Here is a 22,697-nt window from a genome sequence, read left to right on the forward strand (position 1 = left end):
CACACCAACGTCTCATTTTACAAATGCAGCCAAGCCCCCAATCATGGAATTATACAATCCACACAAAACATGTCATTTTAGGTTGGCAACAAACCATTGAGCTGCTGACTGACTGTAATTTAGTAAATGTACACACACGCGAGCACACACATATGCACACGCACACAAACAATGCCTCTGGTGTCCCATTGACTTAGAGGCCCTCTGCTTTAGGGGAAACCCCCTGAAGACAGTCTCATTAGGTGGATTTGTTTTAACAAACAAATAAATAATAAGAGAAATTAGAGTTAAAAGTTAAAGTGACACTTCACAGCATCCTATCCATCATGTTGTCCTTTGAACACACACAAGCATCTACAGAGAGCCACTGTGAAAAAGAAGAAAGAAGACAGTGTCTGCTGGAGGTGAAATTAGGCTTTTAATTATTTCACTGTAAAGCAATAATGGACCTCAAACTATTTTCCTCCCAGGGAGTTATAGTCAGTCACATGGGTTTCATGGCTCTGGTTAGTGTAACAGTCTATCCAGTTGTGTTTGCTGCAGAGAGATTTTTTGGCTTGCTGGCAGCCATGACAGAAGCCAAACATGAGTTGGGTTGGGGTTGTGGTTTGATGTGGATGTTTCTTGGGTGTGTCCTTGCCACCACCAAGACACACCTATCTGTCAGAACCTTGCCGGCAGCTGTTTTCCCCAATTCAATCACAACAAACAAACCTTGAGTTCAATAACTACAGGCAGATGTATGGTGAGATGTCGGAGGAAGTTTTGAATAGGTCAGTAGCCTACAGAGTAATATGAGAAGAATGCAATTGCTGAATTTATGTACCGTATTTTCCGCACTATAAGGCACACTGGAGTATAAGCCGCAGCAGCTAAATTGAATGATATTGAATGATGTGTACATATATAAGCCGCACTGGACTATAAGCCGCAGGTGTTTTAATGTTTAATTACCATATGTAAGGGTTCGTGCACAGAGGGGATTGTCGGGAAAGAGACAAACTGTCTCGCTCTCGTAATGTCTGTCTGTCTTGCTCTCGTTCTGTCTCTCGTTCTGTCTCTCGTACCACTCTCGGTTCCACTTTTACTTTTGCGCGCTACCTGTCTCACTCTTTTCCGGCCTCCAGCTTTTCCTGCTGGAGCCCGCCGCTTAAAGGTGGGGGGCGCGGACCGGTCATAGAGCCCATAGAGTTAAAGTTGGTGGACTGTAACCTGTAAAATCCATAGATTTAGGAGGTCTTCTAGTGGCTGTTAGCTGTAAAAATCCATAGATTAGCCGCACCGTTATATAAGCCGCAGGGTCGAAAAATTGGAAAAAAGGCGCGGCTTATAGTCCGAAAATTACGGTAGATATTCTAAACTGATCTTTCAAATGTAGTAACAGGTACATGTAGAATAAACAATCCTTTACATAATACCATAGAAGCAGTGTTCTGCTAATATAAGAATGTGTACCTTTCACCTTTCATTGTCATTCCCAGCCGATACAGATACTGTGGTGGTAATGGGGCTACAGTACCTTGGCAGACATGTCAAAGTGGTCATACCTTCCTGTGTGGTGTCCCGTATACAACAGGAGTTCCCTGATCCTGGTGCAGAATACACAGGGTTTCTCCCTCCCCATATTGACTGATACAATTCAATTAAATAATAAAAAAAGACAATACAAGGGAAAGTTGTGTCCAGTAAAATTTCAATGCCAGGTCTCTCTCCATTCAGAGACGTCAGTATCAAGCCTTTCTCTTGGTCAGGACATCACATCATCGTGCAAGTCTCTCAGTGCTGGCTCCATAGATGCATCTGTGAACACATACATTTACATTACATTTTAGTCATTTAGCAGATGCTCTTATCCAGAGCGACTTACAGTTAGTGAGTGCATACAATTTTTTATTTTTTTTATATACTGGCCCCCCGTGGGAATCAAACCCATGCTCTACCAACCGAGCTACATGCCTGCCGGCCATTCCCTCCCCTACCCTGGACAACTGTGCGCCGCCCCATGGGTCTCCCGGTCGCGGCCAGCTACGACAGAGCCTGGATTCGAACCAGGATCTCAGACCACTGCGCCACTCGGGAGACAATACATACACACAATACATACACATAGTTACTGTTCTATTAACAATGGCAGTTAGGATAGGTGACATCTGACAAACAAGCATATACTATGTTGAAGTTTGAACAGGTCAGACTAAACCGACCTAATTCTGGTCTCCCCATCGACAATCGTTGGTTTGCATTTATGGGCATGGCAGCATAGATCAGCTCCTGGCCCCTCATCAAAAATACTGGTCGGTCACACACAAACACACACACAGAGCACTGATTACATTATCAAATGTTGCTATCATTATCAAATGATAACGTTACATAACCAGCAGTATCTAGACAATACACAAAAAACTAGTATGAGCTACGACTAAGTTGTAATGAGGTAGCTAGCTAGCTAGTTATCAAGCTAGCTAGCTACGCTAACGTTAGCTAGCCTGCCTCGTTTCATCAAACGATAGCTACCTACATAGCTAAGTTATACCAGAGAGGTCATTCCAGTATCTCTGGTTAAACTCACCACCACTGGTCGATGCACACCGGAGCCCCATTCAATGGGCGGAGTCGATTATGATAAACCGCGAGGCACCGGTCTATGGCCTGTGACGTGAATGAGAAAAAGTGGTGAGGGAGGACCGGCCTTCTCAAATGGAACAGTAATCTGCGCCGCTCAGTCACGTTGTCAACAAGGCAGCATGGTGCATCATCCAGAAATATTTTAATTTTTATTGTTTTTATCAAAGGCAATCACTTTTGCATGTGGAAACACATAATCCTACTCATTACTCAATGTGCTAATTACGTCCATTTGGTTTTGAGCCGACTTTGCCTTGGGCTTTGAACGGGGCACCTGGCTCACGCACAGGAGGCAGCCCGGTTCCATAACAAATGCAAGCAAAACAATCCTACCCAGGCGCCCGGGACAGATTAATCAAGTCCCCTCATTGAAGGGAAGCAAAGTGGGAAGAGGAGCGATTTGCACGTGGAGCTTGGCAAAAAGGGGCATGATTTGTTGTCATAATTGTAATCCAAACCCAACCTTAATTTACTCGTTGTGACGCAATGAGGTTCCAAACTCCGTTTTAGACAAGACTGACTTTATGACCAAAATTATCCTATTTCAACTTTGTCCAATTTTGACAGTAGAATAAATGTTTTATGACTCATAAAATTGAAGTCGGAAGTTTACATACACTTAGGTTGGAGTCATTAGAACTCGTTTTTCAACCACTCCACAAATTTCTTGTTAACAAACTATAGTTTTGGCAAGTTGGTTAGGACATCTACTTTGTGCATGACACAAGTAATTTTTCCAACAATTGTTTACAGACAGATTATTTCACTTACAATTCAGTGTATCACAATTCCAGTGGGTCAAACGTTTACATACACTAAGTTGACTGTGCCTTTAAACAGCTTGGAAAATTCCAAAAATGATGTCATGGCTTTAGAAGCTTCTGACAGGCTAATTGACATAATTTGAGTCAATTGGAGGTGTACCTGTGGATGTATTTCAAGGCCTACCTTCAAACTCATGCTTGACATCATGGGGAAATCAAAAGAAATCAGCCAAGACCTCAGAAAAAAACATTGTAGACCTCCACAAGTCTGGTTCATCCTTGGGAGCAATTTCCAAATGCCTGAAGGTACCACATTCATCTGTACAAACAGTAGTACGCAAGTATAAACACCATGGGACCACGCAGCCGTCATACCGCTCAGGAAGGAGACGCGTTCTGTCTCCTAGAGATGAACGTACTTTGGTGCGAAAAGTGCAAATCAATCCCAGAACAACAGCAAAGGACCTTGTGAAGATGCTGGAGGAAACAGGTACAAAAGTATCTATATCCACAGTAAAACGAGTCCTATATCGGCATAACCTGAAAGGCCGCTCAGCAAGGAAGAAGCCACTGCCCCAAAACCGCCATAAAAAAAGCCAGGCTACGGTTTACAACTGCACATGGGGACAAAGATCGTATTTTTTGGAGAAATGTCCTCTGGTCTGATGAAACAAATGTAGAACTGTTTGGCCATAATGACCATTGTTATGTTTGGAGGAAAAAGGGGGTTGCTTGCAAGCCGAAGAACACCATCACAACCGTGAAGTACGGGGGTGGCAGCATCATGCTGTGGGGGTGCTTTGCTGCAGGAGGGACTGGTGCACTTCACAAAATATATGGCATCATGAGGATGGAAAATTATGTGGATATATTGAAGCAACATCTCAAGACATCAGTCAGGAAGTTAAAGCTTGGTCGCAAATGGGTCTTCCAAATGGACAATGACCCCAAGCACACTTCCAAAGTTGTGGCAAAATGGCTTAAGGACAACAAAGTCAAGGTATTGGAGTGGCCATCACAAAGCCCTGACCTCAATCCTATAGAAAATGTGTGGGCAGAACTGAAAAAGCGTGTACGAGCAAGGAGGCCTACAAACCTGACTCAGTTACACCAGCTCTGTCAGGAGGAATGGGCCAAAATTCACCCAACTTATTGTGGGAAGCTTGTGGAAGGCTACCCGAAATGTTTAACCCAAGTTAAACAATTTAAAGGCAATGCTACCAAATACTAATTGAGTGTATGTAAACTTCTAACCCACTGGGAATGTGATGAAAGAAATAAAAGCTGAAATAAATCATTCTCTCTACTATTATTCTGACATTTTACATTCTTAAAATAAAGTGGTGATCCTAACTGACCTAAAACAGGGAATTTTTACTAGGATTAAATGAAAGGAATTGTGAAACTGAGTTTAAATGTTTTGGGCTAAGGTGTACAGTGGGGAAAACAAGTATTTAGTCAGCCACCAATTGTGCTTGTTCTCCCACTTAAAAAGATGAGAGAGGCCTGTAATTTTCATCATAGGTACATGTCAACTATGACAGAAAAATTAGAATTTTTTTCCAGAAAATCACATTGTAGGATTTTTAATGAATTTATTTGCAAATTATGGTGGAAAATAAGTATTTGGTCAATAACAAAAGTTTCTCAATACTTTGTTATATACCCTTTATTGGCAATGACACAGGTCAAACGTTTTCTGTAAGTCTTCACAAGGTTTTCACACAATGTTGCTGGTATTTTGGCCCATTCCTCCATGCAGATCTCCTCTAGCGCAGTGATGTTTTGGGGCTGTCGCTGGGCAACACAGACTTTCAACTCCCTCCAAAGATTTTCTATGGGGTTGAGATCTGGAGACTGGCTAGGCCACTCCAGGACCTTGAAATGCTTCTTACGAAGCCACTCCTTCGTTGCCCGGGCGGTGTGTTTGGGATCATTGTCATGCTGAAAGACCCAGCCACGTTTCATCTTCAATGCCCTTGCTGATGGAAGGAGGTTTTCACTCAAAATCTCACGATACATGGCTCCATTCATTCTTTCCTTTACATGGATCAGTCGTCCTGGTCCCTTTGCAGAAAAACAGCCCCAAAGCATGATGTTTCCACCCCCATGCTTCACAGTAGGTATGGTGTTCTTTGGATGCAACTCAGAATTCTTTGTCCTACAAACACGACGAGTTGAGTTTTTACCAAAAAGTTATATTTTGTTTCATCTGACCATATGACATTCTCCCAATCCTCTTCTGGATCATCCAAATGCACTCTAGCAAACTTCAGACGGGCCTGGACATGTACTGGCTTAAGCAGGGGGACACGTCTGCACTGCAGGATTTGAGTCCCTGGCGGCGTAGTGTGTTACTGATGGTAGGCTTTGTTACTTTGGTCCCAGCTCTCTGCAGGTCATTCACTAGGTCCCCCCGTGTGGTTCTGGGATTTTTGCTCACCGTTCTTGTGATCATTTTGACCCCACGCGGTGAGATCTTGCGTGGAGCCCCAGATCGAGGGAGATTATCAGTGGTCTTGTATGTCTTCCATTTCCTAATAATTGCTCCCACAGTTGATTTCTTCAAACCAAGCTGCTTACCTATTGAAGATTCAGTCTTCCCAGCCTGGTGCAGGTCTACAATTTTGTTTCTGGTGTCCTTTGACAGCTCTTTGGTCTTGGCCATAGTGGAGTTTGGAGTGTGACTGTTTGAGGTTGTGGACAGGTCTTTTATACTGATAACAAGTTCAAACAGGTGCCATTAATACAGGTAACGAGTGGAGGACAGAGGAGCCTCTTAAAGAAGAAGTTACAGGTCTGTGAGAGCCAGAAATCTTCCTTGTTTGTAGGTGACCAAATACTTATTTTCCACCATAATTTGCAAGTAAATTCATTAAAAATCCTACAATGTGATTTTCGGGAGAAAAAAAATCTCAATTTGTCTGTCATAGTTGACGTGTACATATGATGAAAATTACAGGCTTCTCTCATCTTTTTAAGTGGGAGAACTTGCACAATTGGTGGCTGACTAAATACTTTTTTTCCCCACTGTAGGAGGTCCCCAGACCGGGAATAAATTAAATCTACTTTCACCCGTGATTCCTTATGTCCTAACCATTAGGGCCCATGGCTGTGTTTCAGGTGTCAGTAGCAGCTTCTTCCCCCCCTAGACCGTTTTCAAAGGGATTAGTTGCTTTTTAGGGGCAGTCGCTCTTTAATAGCACAAATGTACAGTGCCTTCAGAAAGTATTCACACCACTTTATTTTTTCACATATAGGTCCACAGAATTATACCTACATAAAAGCGGTTTCTATGGAGGAATTTTGAATGTCTTTGAACTTCAGAGAGTTTAAAGTTTAAAGATGCCAGAACTAGCTAGAAATGTCTTGAGTCAATAAGTATTCAACCCCTTTGTTATGGCAAGACTAAATAAGTTCAGGAGTAAAAATGTGCTTAACAAGTCACATAATAAGTTACATGGTTTGTTTACAATAATAGCGTTTAACAAAAAAAACAAAAAAACTTTGAGGATGGTGAAGTTATTAATTACACATTAGATGGTGTATCAATATACAGTGCCTTCCAAATGTATTCATCCCCCTTGGCGTTGTTCCTATTTTGTTGCATTACAACCTGTAATTTAAATTGATTTTTATTTGGATTTCATGTAATGGACATACACAAAATAGTCAAAATTAGTGAAGTGAAATAAAAAATAAAATAAAAAAAATAACGGAAAAGTGGTGCGTGCATATGTATTCACCCCCTTTGCTATAAATAAGATCTGGTGCAACCAATTACCTTCAGATGCCGCATAATTAGTTAAATAAAGTCCACCTGTGTGCAATCTAAGTGTCGCATGATCTGTCACATGATCTCAGTATATATACACCTGTTCTGAAAGGCCCCAGAGTCTGCAACACCACTAAGCAAGGGGCACCACCAAGCAAGCGGCACCATGAAGACCAAGGAGCTCTACAAACAGGTCAGGGACAAAGTTGTGGAGAAGTACAGATCAGGGTTGGGTTATAAAAACATATCAGAAACTTTGAACATCCCATGGAGCACCATTAAATCCATTATTAAAAAATTGAAAGAATATGGCACCACAACAAACCTGCCAAGAGAGGACCACCCACCAAAACTCACAGACCAGGCAAGGAGGGCATTAATCAGAGAGGCAACAAAGAGACCAACGATAACCCTGAAGGAGATGCAAAGCTCCACAGGGGAGATTGGAGTATCTGTCCATAGGACCACTTTAAGCCGTACACTCCACAGAGCTGGGCTTTACGGAAGAATGGCCAGAAAAAAGCCATTGCTTTTTAAAAAAATAAGCAAACACGTTTGGTGTTCACCAAAAGGCATGTGGGAGACTCCCCAAACATATGGAAGAAGGTACTCTGGTCAGATGAGACTAAAATTGAGCTTTTTTGTCCATCAAGGAAAACGCTATGTCTGGCGCAAACCCAACACCTCTCATCACCCCGAGAACACCATCCCCACAGTGAAGCATGGTGGTGGCAGCATCATGCTGTGGGATATTTTTCATCGGCAGGGACTGGGAAACTGGTCAGAATTGAAGGAATGATGGATGGCGCTAAATACAGGGAAATTCTTGAGGGAAACCTGTTTCAGTCTTCCAGAGATTTGAGACTCGGTCGGAGGTTCACCTTCCAGCAGGACAATGACCCTAAGCATACCGCTAAAGCAACACTTGAGTGGTTTAAGGGGAAACATTTAAATGTCTTGGAATGGCCTAGTCAAAGCCCAGACCTCAATCCAATTGAGAATCTGTGGTATGACTTAAAGATTGCTGTACACCAGCGGAACCCATCCAATTTGAAGGAGCTGAAGCAGTTTTGCCTTGAAGAATGGGCAAAAATCCCAGTGGCTAGATGTGCCAAGCTTATAGAGACAAAAGGTTGCTCTACAAAGTATTGACTTTGGGGGGGTGAATAGTTATGCCTGCTCAAGTTTTCAGTTTTTTGTCTTATTTTTTGTTTGTTTCACAATAAAACATATTTTGCATCTTCAAAGTGGTAGGCATGTTGTGTAAATGAAATGATACAAACACCCAGAAAATCAATTTTTATTCCAGGTTGTAAGTCAACAAAATAGGAAAAATACCAAGGGGCTGTACCCAGTCACTACAAAGATACAGGCGTCCTCCCTAACTCAGTTGCCAGAGAGGAAGGAAACCACTCAGGGATTTCACCATGAGGCTAATGGTGATTTTAAAACAGTTACAGAGTTTAATGGCTGTGATAGGAGAAAACTGAGGATGGGTCAACCGCATTGTAGTTACTCCACAATACTAGCCTAGTTGACAGAGTGAAAAGAAGGAAGCCAGTACATAAAACAAATATTCTAAATTATGCATCCTATTTGCAACAAGCCGCTAAAGTAATACTGCAAAAAAGCAATTCACTTTTTGTCCTGAATACAAAGTGTTATGTTTGGGTCAAATCCAATACAACACATTACTGATTACCACTCTCCATATGTTCAAGCATAGTGGTGGCTGCATCATGTTATGGGTATGCTTGTAATCATTAAGGACTGTGGAGTTTTTCAGGATAAAAAAGAAACGGAATGGAGGTAAGCACAGGCAAAATCCTAGAGGAAAACCTGATTCAGTCTGTTTTCCACCAGACAATGGGTGATGAATGCACCTTTCAGCAGGACAATAACCTAAAAGACAAGGCCAAATCCACACTGGAATTGCTTACCAAGAATACAGTGAATGTTCCTGAGTAGCCGAGTTACAGTTTTGACTTAAATGTACTTGAAAATCTATGGCAAAACCTGAAAATTGTTGCCTGGCAATGATCAAAAAACAATTTCACAGAGCTTGAAGAATAATGGGCAAATGTTGCACAATCCAGGTGTGTCGCTGCCAAATGTTATTCTACAAAGAATTGACTCAGGGGTGTGAATACTTATGTAAATTAGATATTTCTGTATTTCATTTTCAATAAATGTTTAAAAATGTCTAAAGACATGTTTCACTTTGTCATTATGGGGTATTGCATGTAGATGGGTGAGATGTTTTAAAATATTTAATCAATTTTGAATTCAGGCTGTAATACAACATAATGTGGAATAATTCAAGGGTTATGAAAACTTTCTGAAGGCACTGTAATTCTTCCATATGTATATGGATAGTAGAAATATACATTTCTATACAGCAATAAAAATAAGATTGAAATGAGCAAATAAAAAATGGAGATCTTACTGTAGCAAGTACTAAAGTTAGTATGGCACTGCCCAGGTCCAGCACTGCAGTGCAGACTGAATCACAGACTGGACTCAGAGAGTTGGCCTCTGCTGTGGAATCTCCTCTGTTTTCCTCTGTAATATAATAACTATTTATCTCTCTTAGACAAAGTCCTGCCAGGGACTTTCACAAAGATCCATTCCTTTTTTGATTACTATAACATGATTCTAAGAATTTCCCCAATCTAAACTTTGTGTCAGAGGAATTTGCTCCATTCCTCCCTCCCTCTGTCTGTCCCTAGAGGGTAAAACTGCAGCGAAATGATTTGCAGAGATACCAATCATAAGAAAATATTACAGTCTAATAGAAAAGTGAGAAAGTCAATATACAAAATGACCCTGGTGATGAGAACATGATGGGAGTAAATACAGTAACACAGACTGAATGCAACACAAATCAACATGCTTTAAACAATATTGTGAAATAACATTCTGACACAGGGATGAATTCCAACTGATTCATCACTCTTTTATAAACATATAGATTTTATCATATGATAGTTATCATATAATACATTGTTAGATTATTAGTTTTGAGCCTATGTAATGTTTTTATCATCAAGTTGAAATGGGTTAATGTAGTTTGAATGCCCTGTGAATATCAGTGTCCTTCACATATAAATCCTCTAATCTAGTCCCTTTTGACCACTATTCAACAATCAATCAATCTGGTCATCCATCTGTATGAGCACTGAAGCTATGATTGCAGCCCAGCCTTTATTAACCAGACCCAGACCTGCATGCAGTAATACCACCATGGACGGTGTGAGTTCTTCTCTCTCTATGAGTGAATGTATGTGAATTGGTGCAGTCCCCTGGTCATTGTCATTCAGGCAGCTGTAGCAGGGCTTTGATTCCCCCGATAAACATTCCAGGTCAAACAATGGTTGTGTTTGTTTAGCCTCAAACGAACACCTGAGAGGTACACTGTGGGGATCCCCCAGGATGCTATTGACGGCCTCCTGTCTCCCGTCTCTCACTGCCTCATTAGGGGAACAGGGCCAGTGCACCTGAAAGGCTCCTAAACAGGACCCCAAGACCCCTGCGGCAGCCGGTACAATAGACTACCTAATGAGGGATTGGGGAGAGTGTATGAGAATGTGGTGGTGATGGTAGTGGTGGTGATGGTAGTGCTGGTGTGTGTGTGTGTGTGTGTTTGTCCTCCAGGTGAGCAGTAGTGAGAGGATGTCTCCTAAGTCCTGTCCTGCTGAGAACACAGCCACTGCTCCTGAATGCTAATGCCTACACAATTGCAAAATACACACACAACACACCAATGAGGGTTGAGACAATGCGGTTGGTCCAGACTCCTGTGTGAAAATCTGAGATGTAATAGAGAAAAGACTCGGGGGGTAATTACTCATATTGCACAAACCCTGTGACATGCAGACGGACAGACAGACAGACAGACAGACAGACAGACAGACAGACAGACAGACAGACAGACAGACAGACAGACAGACAGGCAGACAGGCAGACACACAGACAGACAGAAAGACCTGTCAATACTATGTGATGGATGAATTAAACAGTGCTAATGATAACCATCATCATTCTGTGTTTTTCACACCTCTGTGCTACTTGTCACTTTCACTCAGGCGGATTTCACACCTCTCACACCCTGCATCTGATAAATATAATAACACAAAGCCTACATAATCAATTTATTACACCTACTAAAATTGTACGTGATTACTGCCTGTGATATCAGTGTGAGATTACATTTTTATTTAAAAGTTATATGCCGAGCCCTTGGGGTAAAGAGTTACCAGGGCTGATAACTTTATGTCTAATGATACATGATGACAACATCTAACCCACAGAGATCCTATTTAATTGGGATCGAATCATTATATCTGATCCTGTCTACGTACGTGTTCTATGTCATTGTCATATTTCATAACAACATCAAAAGCAGATGAAAGGTTATAAGGGCTTAATTAATGAATCTGTCCTTAATTCCTTAAAAATGACTCCACATTTACCTGCAGGCAGAGGCATCATCAGCTAAATCACGTGTCTGGCAATCATAGAAAGTCTCACGGTTATGTGAAATGAAAGGAGATGGACAGTGTGATTAATAGCTTTGAAGAACAAGCCTGACCTGACTGGTCTGGTCCGTCTGAAGAGATGTACTGTTCTGTACATGACGGACTTCATAGACAGGCTGTGACTCAGAAGTTGCTATAGTTTCTCCAGCCAATTAATCTTCAACTTTGTGTCTAGTGAGTGGCTTATTAAGTTGGCAAGGTTGTAAAGAGTTGATTCTAATGAAGAAGAAAAAACGTTGTATTTGTTGGCCTGGAATGGATCAGCAACATAAAGAAGAGAGACAAAGTCAAAGATGATGAAATAACAGGACAAAAAGTGTCTGGCAGCTATGTTTATAGGGCCATGAATGTTCATCTTTTAAAAATAAAAACACAGATGGGAATGTATGTTGCAAACGCTACAAAAATGAATTACAATGAGCATGAGAATGAAATATTTTGATCCCTGCTACTGACGCACGCGCGCATACACACACACACAGACACAGACACACACACACACACAGACACAGAGACAGACAGACAGACAGACAGACAGACAGACAGACAGACAGACACAGACACAGACACAGACACAGACACAGACACAGACACAGACACAGACACAGACACAGACACACAGACAGACAGACAGAGACAGACAGAGACACAGACACACACACACACACACACAGACACACAGACACACAGACACACACACACACACAGACACACAGACAGACAGACAGACAGACACACACACACACACACACACACACACACACACACACACACACACACACACACACACACACACACACAGACAGACCCAGACCCAGACCCAGACACAGACACACACACACACACACATAGACAGACACAGACACAGACACAGACACAGACACACACAGACACAGACACAATAACACACACTTGGCATCCCTCTCCTGCACTTGGCTGAGGGATCCAGGCTTTTAACAGGCGGCATATGAGGCGTGTCTGCTGCGTGAGCACAGAGGACAGCTCAGCTAGGAAATGTTCATGCCCGTTCCACGTTCTGTCCTCTGAAGCCGGAGTCCACCTCCCACTTGACATGACAGCCGTCTGGGGAGAGACAGAGGCGCCTGTCACCATAAACACCTATTTTAGTAGCGGAAATGCTGGCTAAAGCATTGGCAGCAAGGGCACCACACCTACAAGACTGTTTGAATGGCAGACAAGCTACATGTAAATATTGTCTCATGTTTGTCAAGCAGTAAACTGGACAACTGATGGAGTTCCATCCTCATTTTGTGTCGCATCCACGTTTATTAGTGAAGGAATGGGATGTACTGTTGAAGAGAAAGCAAAAATATACGCCTAGATACATTTAATCGTTAATAGGCTTTTTCATTAGAGGAACAGTTCATAGTGATATACATTTACATTTACATTTTAGTCATTTAGCAGACGCTCTTATCCAGAGCGACTTACAGTTAGTGAATACATATTTTTATTTAAAAAAAATAATAATTCATACTGGTCCCCCGTGGGAATCGAACCCACAACCCTGGCGTTGCAAACGCCATGCTCTATCAACTGAGCTACATCCCTGCCGGCCATTCCCTCCCCTACCCTGGACAACTGTGCGCTGCCCATGAGTCTCCCGGTCGCGGCCGGCTGCGACAGAGCCTGGATTCGAACCAGGATCTCTAGTGGCACAGCTAGCACTGCAATGCAGTGCCTTAGACCACTGCGCCACTCAGGAGACTAGACTATACAATTACATTTACATTTTAGTCATTTAGCAGACGCTCTTATCCAGAGCGACTTACATGAAGCTGAAGATGATTAACAGGTCATATAAGTAAGGCTTGTTGAGTTAACAAAAAAAGTAGTTTCTACTTGGAAGACGACCATAAAGAGCCACAGATAGCAGAGGGAGCATGGAGGGTGAGCAGAGCAGGGGGGATGTTTGTGTCCTGGAGGTCTGTCCTCTGGTGGCTGATAAGGATGTGGGCTAGAGGGGGTGGAGGGGGTTGGGTGGGAGGTCCACAGTCATGTGCCAAAGGTCCGGTTCTCCAATAAATCACCAGCAGGTCAAAGTCACTTCTCTCGTCCAAGAATTCCACTAAACTCCAGAGAAAAAGGAAAAAACACTCATTTTTGGCTGTGTGCTCTGTTACAGAGCAGTGTGCCAGAGTGGCTCAGAGTATGGGAAATTTAGATTTACTGCGTCACAAACACCCTGTCAACAGCTGTATCAGTCACACATACTCACCTTGCCGCAAACTATGGAAACCTGGGGCTTGGCAAGTGCCAGGAAATCACTTTTCCCAAACGTTGGGATCGCCTGGAACAGCTCTGGCATGCACCGGCACCTGAGATATCTCCGATGAGCTATCTGGTAACGAGTGTCTGATAACGTAAGATAACAAGGTGCAAGGGTCAACCAGCGGAGAAAAATACAACCGGAGGTGGAAGATATCCCTGATGTACCTCAGGAGATCCAACCCACACACAGTGAATGAACACATGGCAGCAATACTGTCCAAATGTTCTCCTTTCTTCAGAAAATAAACTGAGGGTCTGAAAGCAAACAATCGTTTTCTGGGGAATACGTCCAATGAACTGGAAAACAGATCTCCTGAGACCCAAGTCAGTCATTCACCAATACTACAGTGGCTTGTGAAAGTATTCATCCCCCTTGGCATTTTTCCTATTTTCTTACAACCTGGAATTAAAATAGATTTTTGGGGGGGTTGTATCATTTGATTTACAAAACATGCCTACCACTTTGAAGATGCAAAATATTTTTTCTTGTGAAACAAACAAGAAATAAGACAAAAAAACTGAAAACTTGAGCGGGCATAACTATTCACCCCCCCAAAGTCAATACTTTGTAGAGCCATCTTTTGCAGCAATCACAGCTGCAAGTCTCTTGGGTTATGTCTCTATAAGCTTGGCACATCTAGCCACTGGGATTTTTGCCCAATGTTCAAGGCAAAACTGCTCCATCTCCTTCAAGTTGGATGGGTTCCGCTGGTGTACAGCAATCTTTAAGTCATACCACAGATTCTCAATTGGATTGAGGTCTGGGCTTTGACTAGGCCATTCCAAGACATTTAAATGTTTCCCCTTAAACCACTCGAGTGTTGCTTTAGCAGCATGCTTAGGGTCATTGTCCTGCTGGAAGGTGAACCTCCGTCCGAGTCTCAAATCTCTGGAAGTCTGAAACAGGTTTCCCTCAAGAATTTCCCTGTATTTAGCACCATCCACCATTCCTTCAATTCTGACCAATTTCCCAGTCCCTGCCGATGAAAAATCCCCACAGCATGATGCTGCCACCACCATGCTTCACTGTGGGGATGGTGTTCTCGGGGTGATGAGAGGTGTTGGGTTTGCGCCAGACATAGCGTTTTCCTTGATGGACAAAAAAGCTCAATTTTAGTCTCATCTGACCAGAGTATTTTCTTCTTTAAGCAATGGCTTTTTTCTGGCCACTCTTCCGTAAAGCCCAGCTCTGTGGAGTGTACGGCTTGAAGTGGTCCTATGGACAGATACTCCAATCTCCCCTGTGGAGCTTTGCAGCTCCTTCAGGGTTATCTTTGGTCTCTTTGTTGCCTCTCTGATTAATGCCCTCCTTGCCTGGTCTGTGAGTTTTGGTGGGCGGCCCTCTCTTGGCAGGTTTGTTGTGGTGCCATATTCTTTCCATTTTTTAATAATGGATTTAATGGTGCTCCATGGGATGTTCAAAGTTTCTGATATTTTTTTATAACCCAACCCTGATCTGTACTTCTCCACAACTTTGTCCCTGACCTGTTTGGAGAGCTCCTTGGTCTTCATGGTGCCGCTTGCTTGCTTAGTTGTGTTGCAGACTCTGGGGCCTTTCAGAACAGGTGTATATACTGAGATCATGTGACACTTAGATTGCACACAGGTGGACATTATTTAACTAATTATGTGACTTCTGAAGGTAATTGGTTGCACCAGATCTTATTTAGGGTCTTCATAGCAAAGGGGGTGAATACATATGCACGCACCATTATTTTATTTTTTTAACAAGTTATTTTTTTCATTTCACTTCACCAATTATGACTATTTTGTGTATGTCCATTACATGAAATCCAAATAAAAATCAATTTAAATTACAGGTTGTAATGCAACAAAATAGGAAAAATGCCAAGGGGGATGAATACTTTTTTTTAAGGCACTGTATTAAGGCCATGTCTTTTTCTGTTATGTGAGAACCTCAGCTCAACTGGAGAGTATAAAGTATGAACAGGCCACTTTACACACTATAGACCTAGCATGCTGCTGTTTGCTGGGACAATAACATTATGACTGGTAATCACCCTTAGTGCACAAACAGTTAGAGCAAGAGCCAAGGTGCTTATTAGCGTCTTAAGCTTGTAATTGGCTGCTAGCTGCCTCCAGAGGAAAGCATCCAGCGCTCCCCTTACCAAAGCAGAATAGGCAGCCTGTAATTGGTGAGGAGGGATTACAGAAATGACATTAGGACAGCAAGTTTCCCAAACAATGCAGGAAATCTGAAGCGTATTTGAGGTTTAAAAAGGCTTCTGAAGTTTGTAATTTCCACTTTAAAATTGTATCAACCCATACAAAAAATGTCCATGAATTATAATCCATTCACATTTCCGGTTGCTGCAGGATTATTTTCCCGCTCTAGCAAACTAGTTTAAATTAAGATCCTGCACCTGTACAATGTAAGTTAGTTTGATTGCAAATGCAGAGTATGCAATTGCATTAATTTCATTACACACAATTACATTACCGACCTTGATAGTACAGTCCTTCTACAGTACAGTCTGTTGTTACACTGATTGTCTAGCGATTTGTCATAGCATAAAAGAGCTATTCCCACCCTACTACTAATGAAAAGGAGGTTCCAGGGTGACGCTTGGTGCCAAGTCCCTCTGTTTTTCATTAATCTGTCATTTTAGCCAAACAATCCATCCGAGCATGAATCAGACCGGGCCAAGTGCTTTATGAAAATATGCCCAAAATATGCCCATTACCTCTCCAGTACTCCCCTGAGCCCCATAGGAACAATACATTCCTGCTATGAAGCAAAGACAAAAGTGATTCCTTTAGCAGAGCTGACTATTGTACTCTTAGAAGATGGTAGCTAGCACACAAGCACACACAGAGCTGTGTCTGAAGGCCTTAGCAGATTCATAAGCAGTTTAATAATACATATTATGGCCCCTCCGCCTCCGGTCTCTCTGGACACTGAGCCAAATAGTGGATATTGAGGTTTTGTTGAACACCTGGAGGTGGTGTGTGTGTCCGTGCCTGACTGTGTGTGTGTGTGTGTGCCCGCGTGTGTGTGTCTTGGAATGGAGGGATCTGTATTGGTAAAACAGTCATCATAGTCACATTCTAAGTGACTTGAGGATGAAGGCACAGTGAGAAAGCATCCTCTCATGACACAGGCTGCAACATGATCTCCCAATCATCCCAAAGGGAAGGCAAATTATGCACTAAAAGTCATGGGATGAAATGAAACTGTGCCTTATGATTAAAGATGCAGCTATAATCAGGTCCATTCAGAGTCAGAGTTATATTCCGTATGTGGCTTTTGGATGGGTTTGCTCCTCTCATCCACAGTTGGCCCAGAGGCCGCTTCCACCGATGACTCAAAGGGGATACCTTCATATTAGGGCCCAAAAGAGATGATAGAAAATCCCCACCCCCGGTGTGTGTGTTACATTCATACAGTATGTGCCTGCCTGCATGTGTGTGTGTGTGTGTGTGTGTGTGTGTGTGTGTGTGTGTGTGTGTGTGTGTGTGTGTGTGTGTGTGTGTGTGTGTGTGTATGGCAGGCATTATGGCCCATTTGGGAAGGCCAATTCTTACTACCGTCATCAGAGATGATTGTGGATAATTGCCCCAGCCCAAGTCCTGCACACTGCTCTGCTCTTCTTCAACAGCAGAAGAGAGGGGGGTAGGAGGTAAGAGAGGGGAGGAGAGAAAGGGGGAGAGAGGGAGAAAGGAAGGGAAGGGAAAAGGGAGAAAAGGTAGAGAAAAATAAAGAGAAAAATGAAGAGAGAAAGAGAGAGAGAGAGAGAGAGAGAGAGAGAGAGAGAGAGAGAGAGAGAGATGGCGGGAGAGAGAGAAAGAGAGAGGGAGATGGAGAGAGAAAGAAAGAGAGAGAGAGAGAGAGAGATGGCGGGAGAGAGAGAGAAAGAGAGAGAGAGAGAGATGGCGGGAGAGAGAGAGAGAGAGAGAGAGAGAGAGAGAGAGAGAGAGAGAGAGAGAGATGGCAGGAGAGAGAGAGAGAAAGAGAGAGAGAGATAGAGAGAGAAGGAGAGAGAGAGAAAGAGAGAGAGATGGCGGGAGAGAAAGAGAGAGAGAGAGAGAGAGAGAGATGGCAGGAAAGAAAAAGGAGTGCTGCCAATATGATCAGGATGCCATGGGGCCCCTGCCAGAGCCCAGATCCATGTGGGACTGATTAGGGTGTTACACCGTGGTGGGAAACCCCACTGGACAGGATCAATGTCACGCTCTCAGCTGCACACCACCCTAAGGATGGGAGGGACCAGAGAGTGTGTGTGGAGAGGGGGATTCTCTATAAGCCAACACTACTCTCCAATAACAACCAAGAGTGTGGTTAGTGGAGAATTCAGAGAGGTTCCCAGTCCCTTTGCTGTGGTCAACACACACGCACGCATGTAATGCACACACACTTACGCACACGTGTACAGATACATACATACATACGCATGTTTACTCACACATGCACACATACATATGCACCACAGGGGGCTGCTGAGGGGAGGACGGCTCATAATAATGGCTGGAATGGAGTGAATGGAATGGTATCAAACACATGGAAACCGTGTGTTTGATGTGTTACTTGATACCATTTCATTTATTCCATTCCAGCCATTACTATGAGCCCATCCTCCCCAATTAAGGTGCCACCGGCCGCCTGTGACATGCACACGGGTCCAGCTGCCTGCATTAAAGCAAAGGGAGTTCCCGTCAGCTGGCCGTAGTGTGTATGGTGACCTCAGTCTGATGCGTTCCTCTCTGGGCAGTCCAGTTCAGCCCATCCCAGCCCAGCTCAGTCCAGCTCTGTCCAGCTCAGCTCAACCCGGCAGCCTAACTCACCCTGACAACACTGCTCACACTGCGGTTTAGGCAGGCAGGTCACTCCTGATACAAGTCAGTATTTGACGTCCATCCATGTCTGAGGACGTTGGGAGATTACGTGGAACCCGGCCACTAGTGGCAACAGTGAGCACTGTTACCTTCAAGTAGGTTTGGGTTTTTCTGGGGCGTTGTGGACAGGGATGGCGGATGGGCATAAGCATCTGCCTCTGGTTGAAAAGAAAAGGTTGCACGTTCGAATCAAGCGATAGATAGTTGTTTTTTATATTTTTGTTTTAAGCCTATCCCAAACCATAACCCTTACCTTAACCATTCAGAGATAATGCCTAAACGTAACCTTAAACACTTTGAAATTTGACGTTTGGAACCACTTCGAAATTTGACGTTTGAGAAACATGGATGAATGTCTAATTCTGATGTGAGACTGTGAGAGCTTGTTGGGTTTAGGACAGCACTGACGTCCCCCAAACAGGAATCCCTCTCCCCACTTTATGGATTTATTGCTATTTGCTGTGGTTTGGCATGCAGTCACTCTGACATTTAAGCCTGTCAGGGCTGTTGCGCCATAACAAGCTCAAAATAAATGTACAGCCAATCTAATAGAGGTAGAGAGATTGGAAAATACCCTGGTTCTGCTGGAAACCTTCTTCTCGCCATGCCTGGGCTCTCGGGGGATTTGGAATCGTGAGGGCGCCGCTGTTGTTGCAAAGATGTGAGCTGGAGAAATGGACTGTGTGTCAAATCTCTTTTCCCCTGTTTCGGTCTGGCTCTCCCTGGCAACAGCAAAACAGGTCTCAGAGATCCTCAGCATATGAGCCAAGTGAGGAAATATGTACTATACGTTTCCTGGTGGTAATTAATTTGCTGGGGCCCATTTTATTTTCGCCATCACATGCTCACGTGCATGCGGCTCATGTGGATTTCATTTGGGTCCCTGTTCCTTGTTCATGCAGGACAAGGCTTGGATGATGATGTAACAGGGCAGGGTGTGCGGTAAAATCACTCAGTACTTCGGGCCTGCCTGCAAAGTGATGGGCACCTATGATTTACACTAAGAACCATAAAGCTGTCCCATTAGCTTAGCCTGGGTGCTAGCAGTGGCACTCTGGCCTCTGATAATCCAGCGGTATGTACAGGTGTAGGATCTTAATTTGATCAGCCATGTTGTCGCAGGCTTCTAAAGTTTGGAGTTTCCCCTTTAAAATTTCAGAGAGTCAGAGAGTCCATGTAATATACAGTACTGTACAGTGCAGTACCCACTGTTCTGGCATCAGTGGCTATCCCTCTCTTTCACTTTCACTCTGTCAGATGAGTCCCTATTGGCTGATCACAGATATCCTGTCTTAACATCCTCTGCCTTCCCTGGGCTGGACTGTTTATGTTAGGGGGAATAGGACTGGAAGGCAGCGGCTGACGCTGCTCAAGGTGCAGAGCTGGGTGTAGAGTATGTAGTGTGTAGTGTGTAGTGTGTAGGGTGTAGTGTGTAGTGTGTGTGTGTGGGTGTGTGTGTATATGTGTGCGTGTGCGTGTGCATGCATGTGTGTGTAGAGCCCAGGCCCAGAGGATGCCTGTAGGGAGAGATGGTGTTCTCAGTACAGGGGAAACGGCAGGGCTGCTGGTGTCACGTACGGAAGAGAGCTCAGGGGTCGAAGGTCAGGGGAGGAAAGGTAGAGCCACACCACAGTCCAGCTGTGCACTCTCATTGCCAGGTGCTGTCTGCCGCTGCTGAGCAAGCAAAGGCTATGAAATTGAGCTCCCTCACGGATATGCCTGGCATACATGTGACATGCAAAGACCTTGAGCAATATTTGACTGCCATAGCAATAATTTTCATTCGACAATTCTGTTTTATAAATCTGGACATGGTCCTCATGAATCCTTTCACAACACAAAGTATTATATTTTGACAGGAAGTCATGCTGAGACCAAGGTCTCTTTTACAGCTGAGTTCTGTAATTACAAAAAATATACAGAACAATATACACATCAATACACTAGGAAAAACTAAACAGAGATACAAAACACAATGAGGAAAAAACCTGCTTTTATAAACATCATCTCTCCAACTAGATTATATTCAGATGGTAATGTTACCAGCATAGGTAGGCTTTTCAGCAATAATACCATTTGACTGAAATATGACTTTCTCCAGGGGTACTCTGTCTATAAATGAGTTATGATAGATAAATGCCTGCCGCTGGCAAACTTTGCTCAGCTTTGTTCCACGTGGGGCTTCTTTGACGAGGCACATTGTTACTAAAGTATAACACAGACGTGCGTTGTTTGGGACTAGGGAAGACAGGATGATCTAAAGTGCCAAATAAATGCCAAAAAGGAGGAAAGTTTTATTTAGAGACAGACTGGCAAAGCTAAAGCAGTACTAGTAGGCTACAATATGCTTTAATTAAACCATGTCCAGGAATAAGGACACTACAGACATATTGGTCTGTCTGACATCTTTTCCAAGAATATGCTAAGTTTGGTACAGAATTCAAACATGAATAGCCCAGGTATAAAAACATAGAACTAAGTATAAATGCCGGTGACTGTGAATGGTGTTGTCTAGGCATAGGGCTATGTGAGGATACATTTATAGTTTACTGCTCTCTTTGTTTTATGGGAGGCCAGGATGACATCAGAGGCTTATGGATCTCACACAGTCAGCTATTTGTAAATTCAGTCAATTACAGAAGAGGGTGCAGCCTTTAGGCCTATAGTGAGCAGGGGTGACTACCTCGGCAAACCACATTTATCAAAATAATGAACTTCAGCTTCACATTTTAATGATGTGCAGAGAGGCACTGTAAAATGTAGACACTCAATTTCCAAGCCTATAGGAATCAGGAATGGAAATACCCTATTTCACAAAGTCAACATTTGAGTACATCTATGTACTTTCTGATCAAACCACCAGTTATAGATACACACAGTCAGAGTTGGGTTTGTTCTCACAGTGTTGCTACAGAGCACCTGTCTCTTTAGAGCAGGCCACAAAAAGTCTGAACTCATCATGAGAGGCCGCAGTGGCTCACGGGTCTGCGTACCCACATCGATACCAACACATGCAGTCAGAGCCGGTCATAGCCTTTTGGAGGACCTAAGTTGAGACGCCAACTGAGACAGGAAAACCCTAGACAGACAAGGCATAGCAAGTCAATGAGAAATGCATTAGATGTGTATTTTGTTGGGGTTGTTTGTTTTTGGGAGGTAAGATTCTTATATCACTTGGTTTTACTGGTCAAAAGGGGTTGGAAATAACCTGTTGGAGATGGAAACAGTTTCACTGTGAGGGCCAGTTTCAGGTGCACATCAGTTTCAGGAGGGCCTACTTTATAGCCAGCTGGGCACACTTTGTACTGGAAACCGTGGCTTTGAGAAGCCATCCTCTGCCAATTTACCTAATAAAAGGAGGGCTTCTGCTATTTTCAGGGCCTTTTTGTAAGTGGTGTCTCCAGTCTGTCTGAAAGCTTTGGGGAAAAAAGCTCTTAGTGGGCCTAATCTCCCAGTGTTACAGTGGGGCAGTTTGGATCGGAGCGTCTGATTGGCCGGTTCCTGGCTGTGGGGAGATGTTATCATATGGGAAAGAGGACATGGTGCGAGGGCGAGGAGGGTCGAGGACGGTGTGGAGTGTGTGTGTGTGTGTGTGTGTGTGTGTGTGTCTGTGTCTGTGTCTGTGTCTGTGTCTGTGTCTGTGTCTGTGGCTGAGGGGAATCCTGATTGCTCAGTATTTACCTACAGCAGCTCTCTGGATAATTATAGAGGTAAATCTGACGGACTACTGGTAACAAATCACTATGGCAACCCCATTGGCTTTGAAGTTCTCTTGGTCATTGCAGAGCTGAGCTCCCAATTTCCCAATGTTGTTAGCAATTAAGGTGAAAAAAATACATATATTTG

At 43.4% G+C, this 22,697-nt stretch overlaps 1 long non-coding RNA gene across 1 annotated transcript; it reads right to left on the minus strand.

Annotated features, from left to right (window-relative positions):
• Nucleotides 1-12,958: 12,958 nt before the first annotated feature.
• Nucleotides 12,959-14,413, minus strand: LOC311136955. Its single transcript, XR_014613903.1, has 2 exons — nt 13,945-14,413; nt 12,959-13,794 (listed from the first exon to the last, which is right to left on the minus strand). It is a non-coding gene; the product is annotated as an uncharacterized lncRNA (long non-coding RNA).
• Between the last annotated feature and the right edge of the window lie 8,284 nt (nt 14,414-22,697).

The sequence above is a fragment of the Coregonus lavaretus genome, assembly GCF_964263955.1.
Source record: "Coregonus lavaretus genome assembly, chromosome: 11".
Lineage (NCBI taxonomy): Eukaryota > Metazoa > Chordata > Actinopteri > Salmoniformes > Salmonidae > Coregonus > Coregonus lavaretus.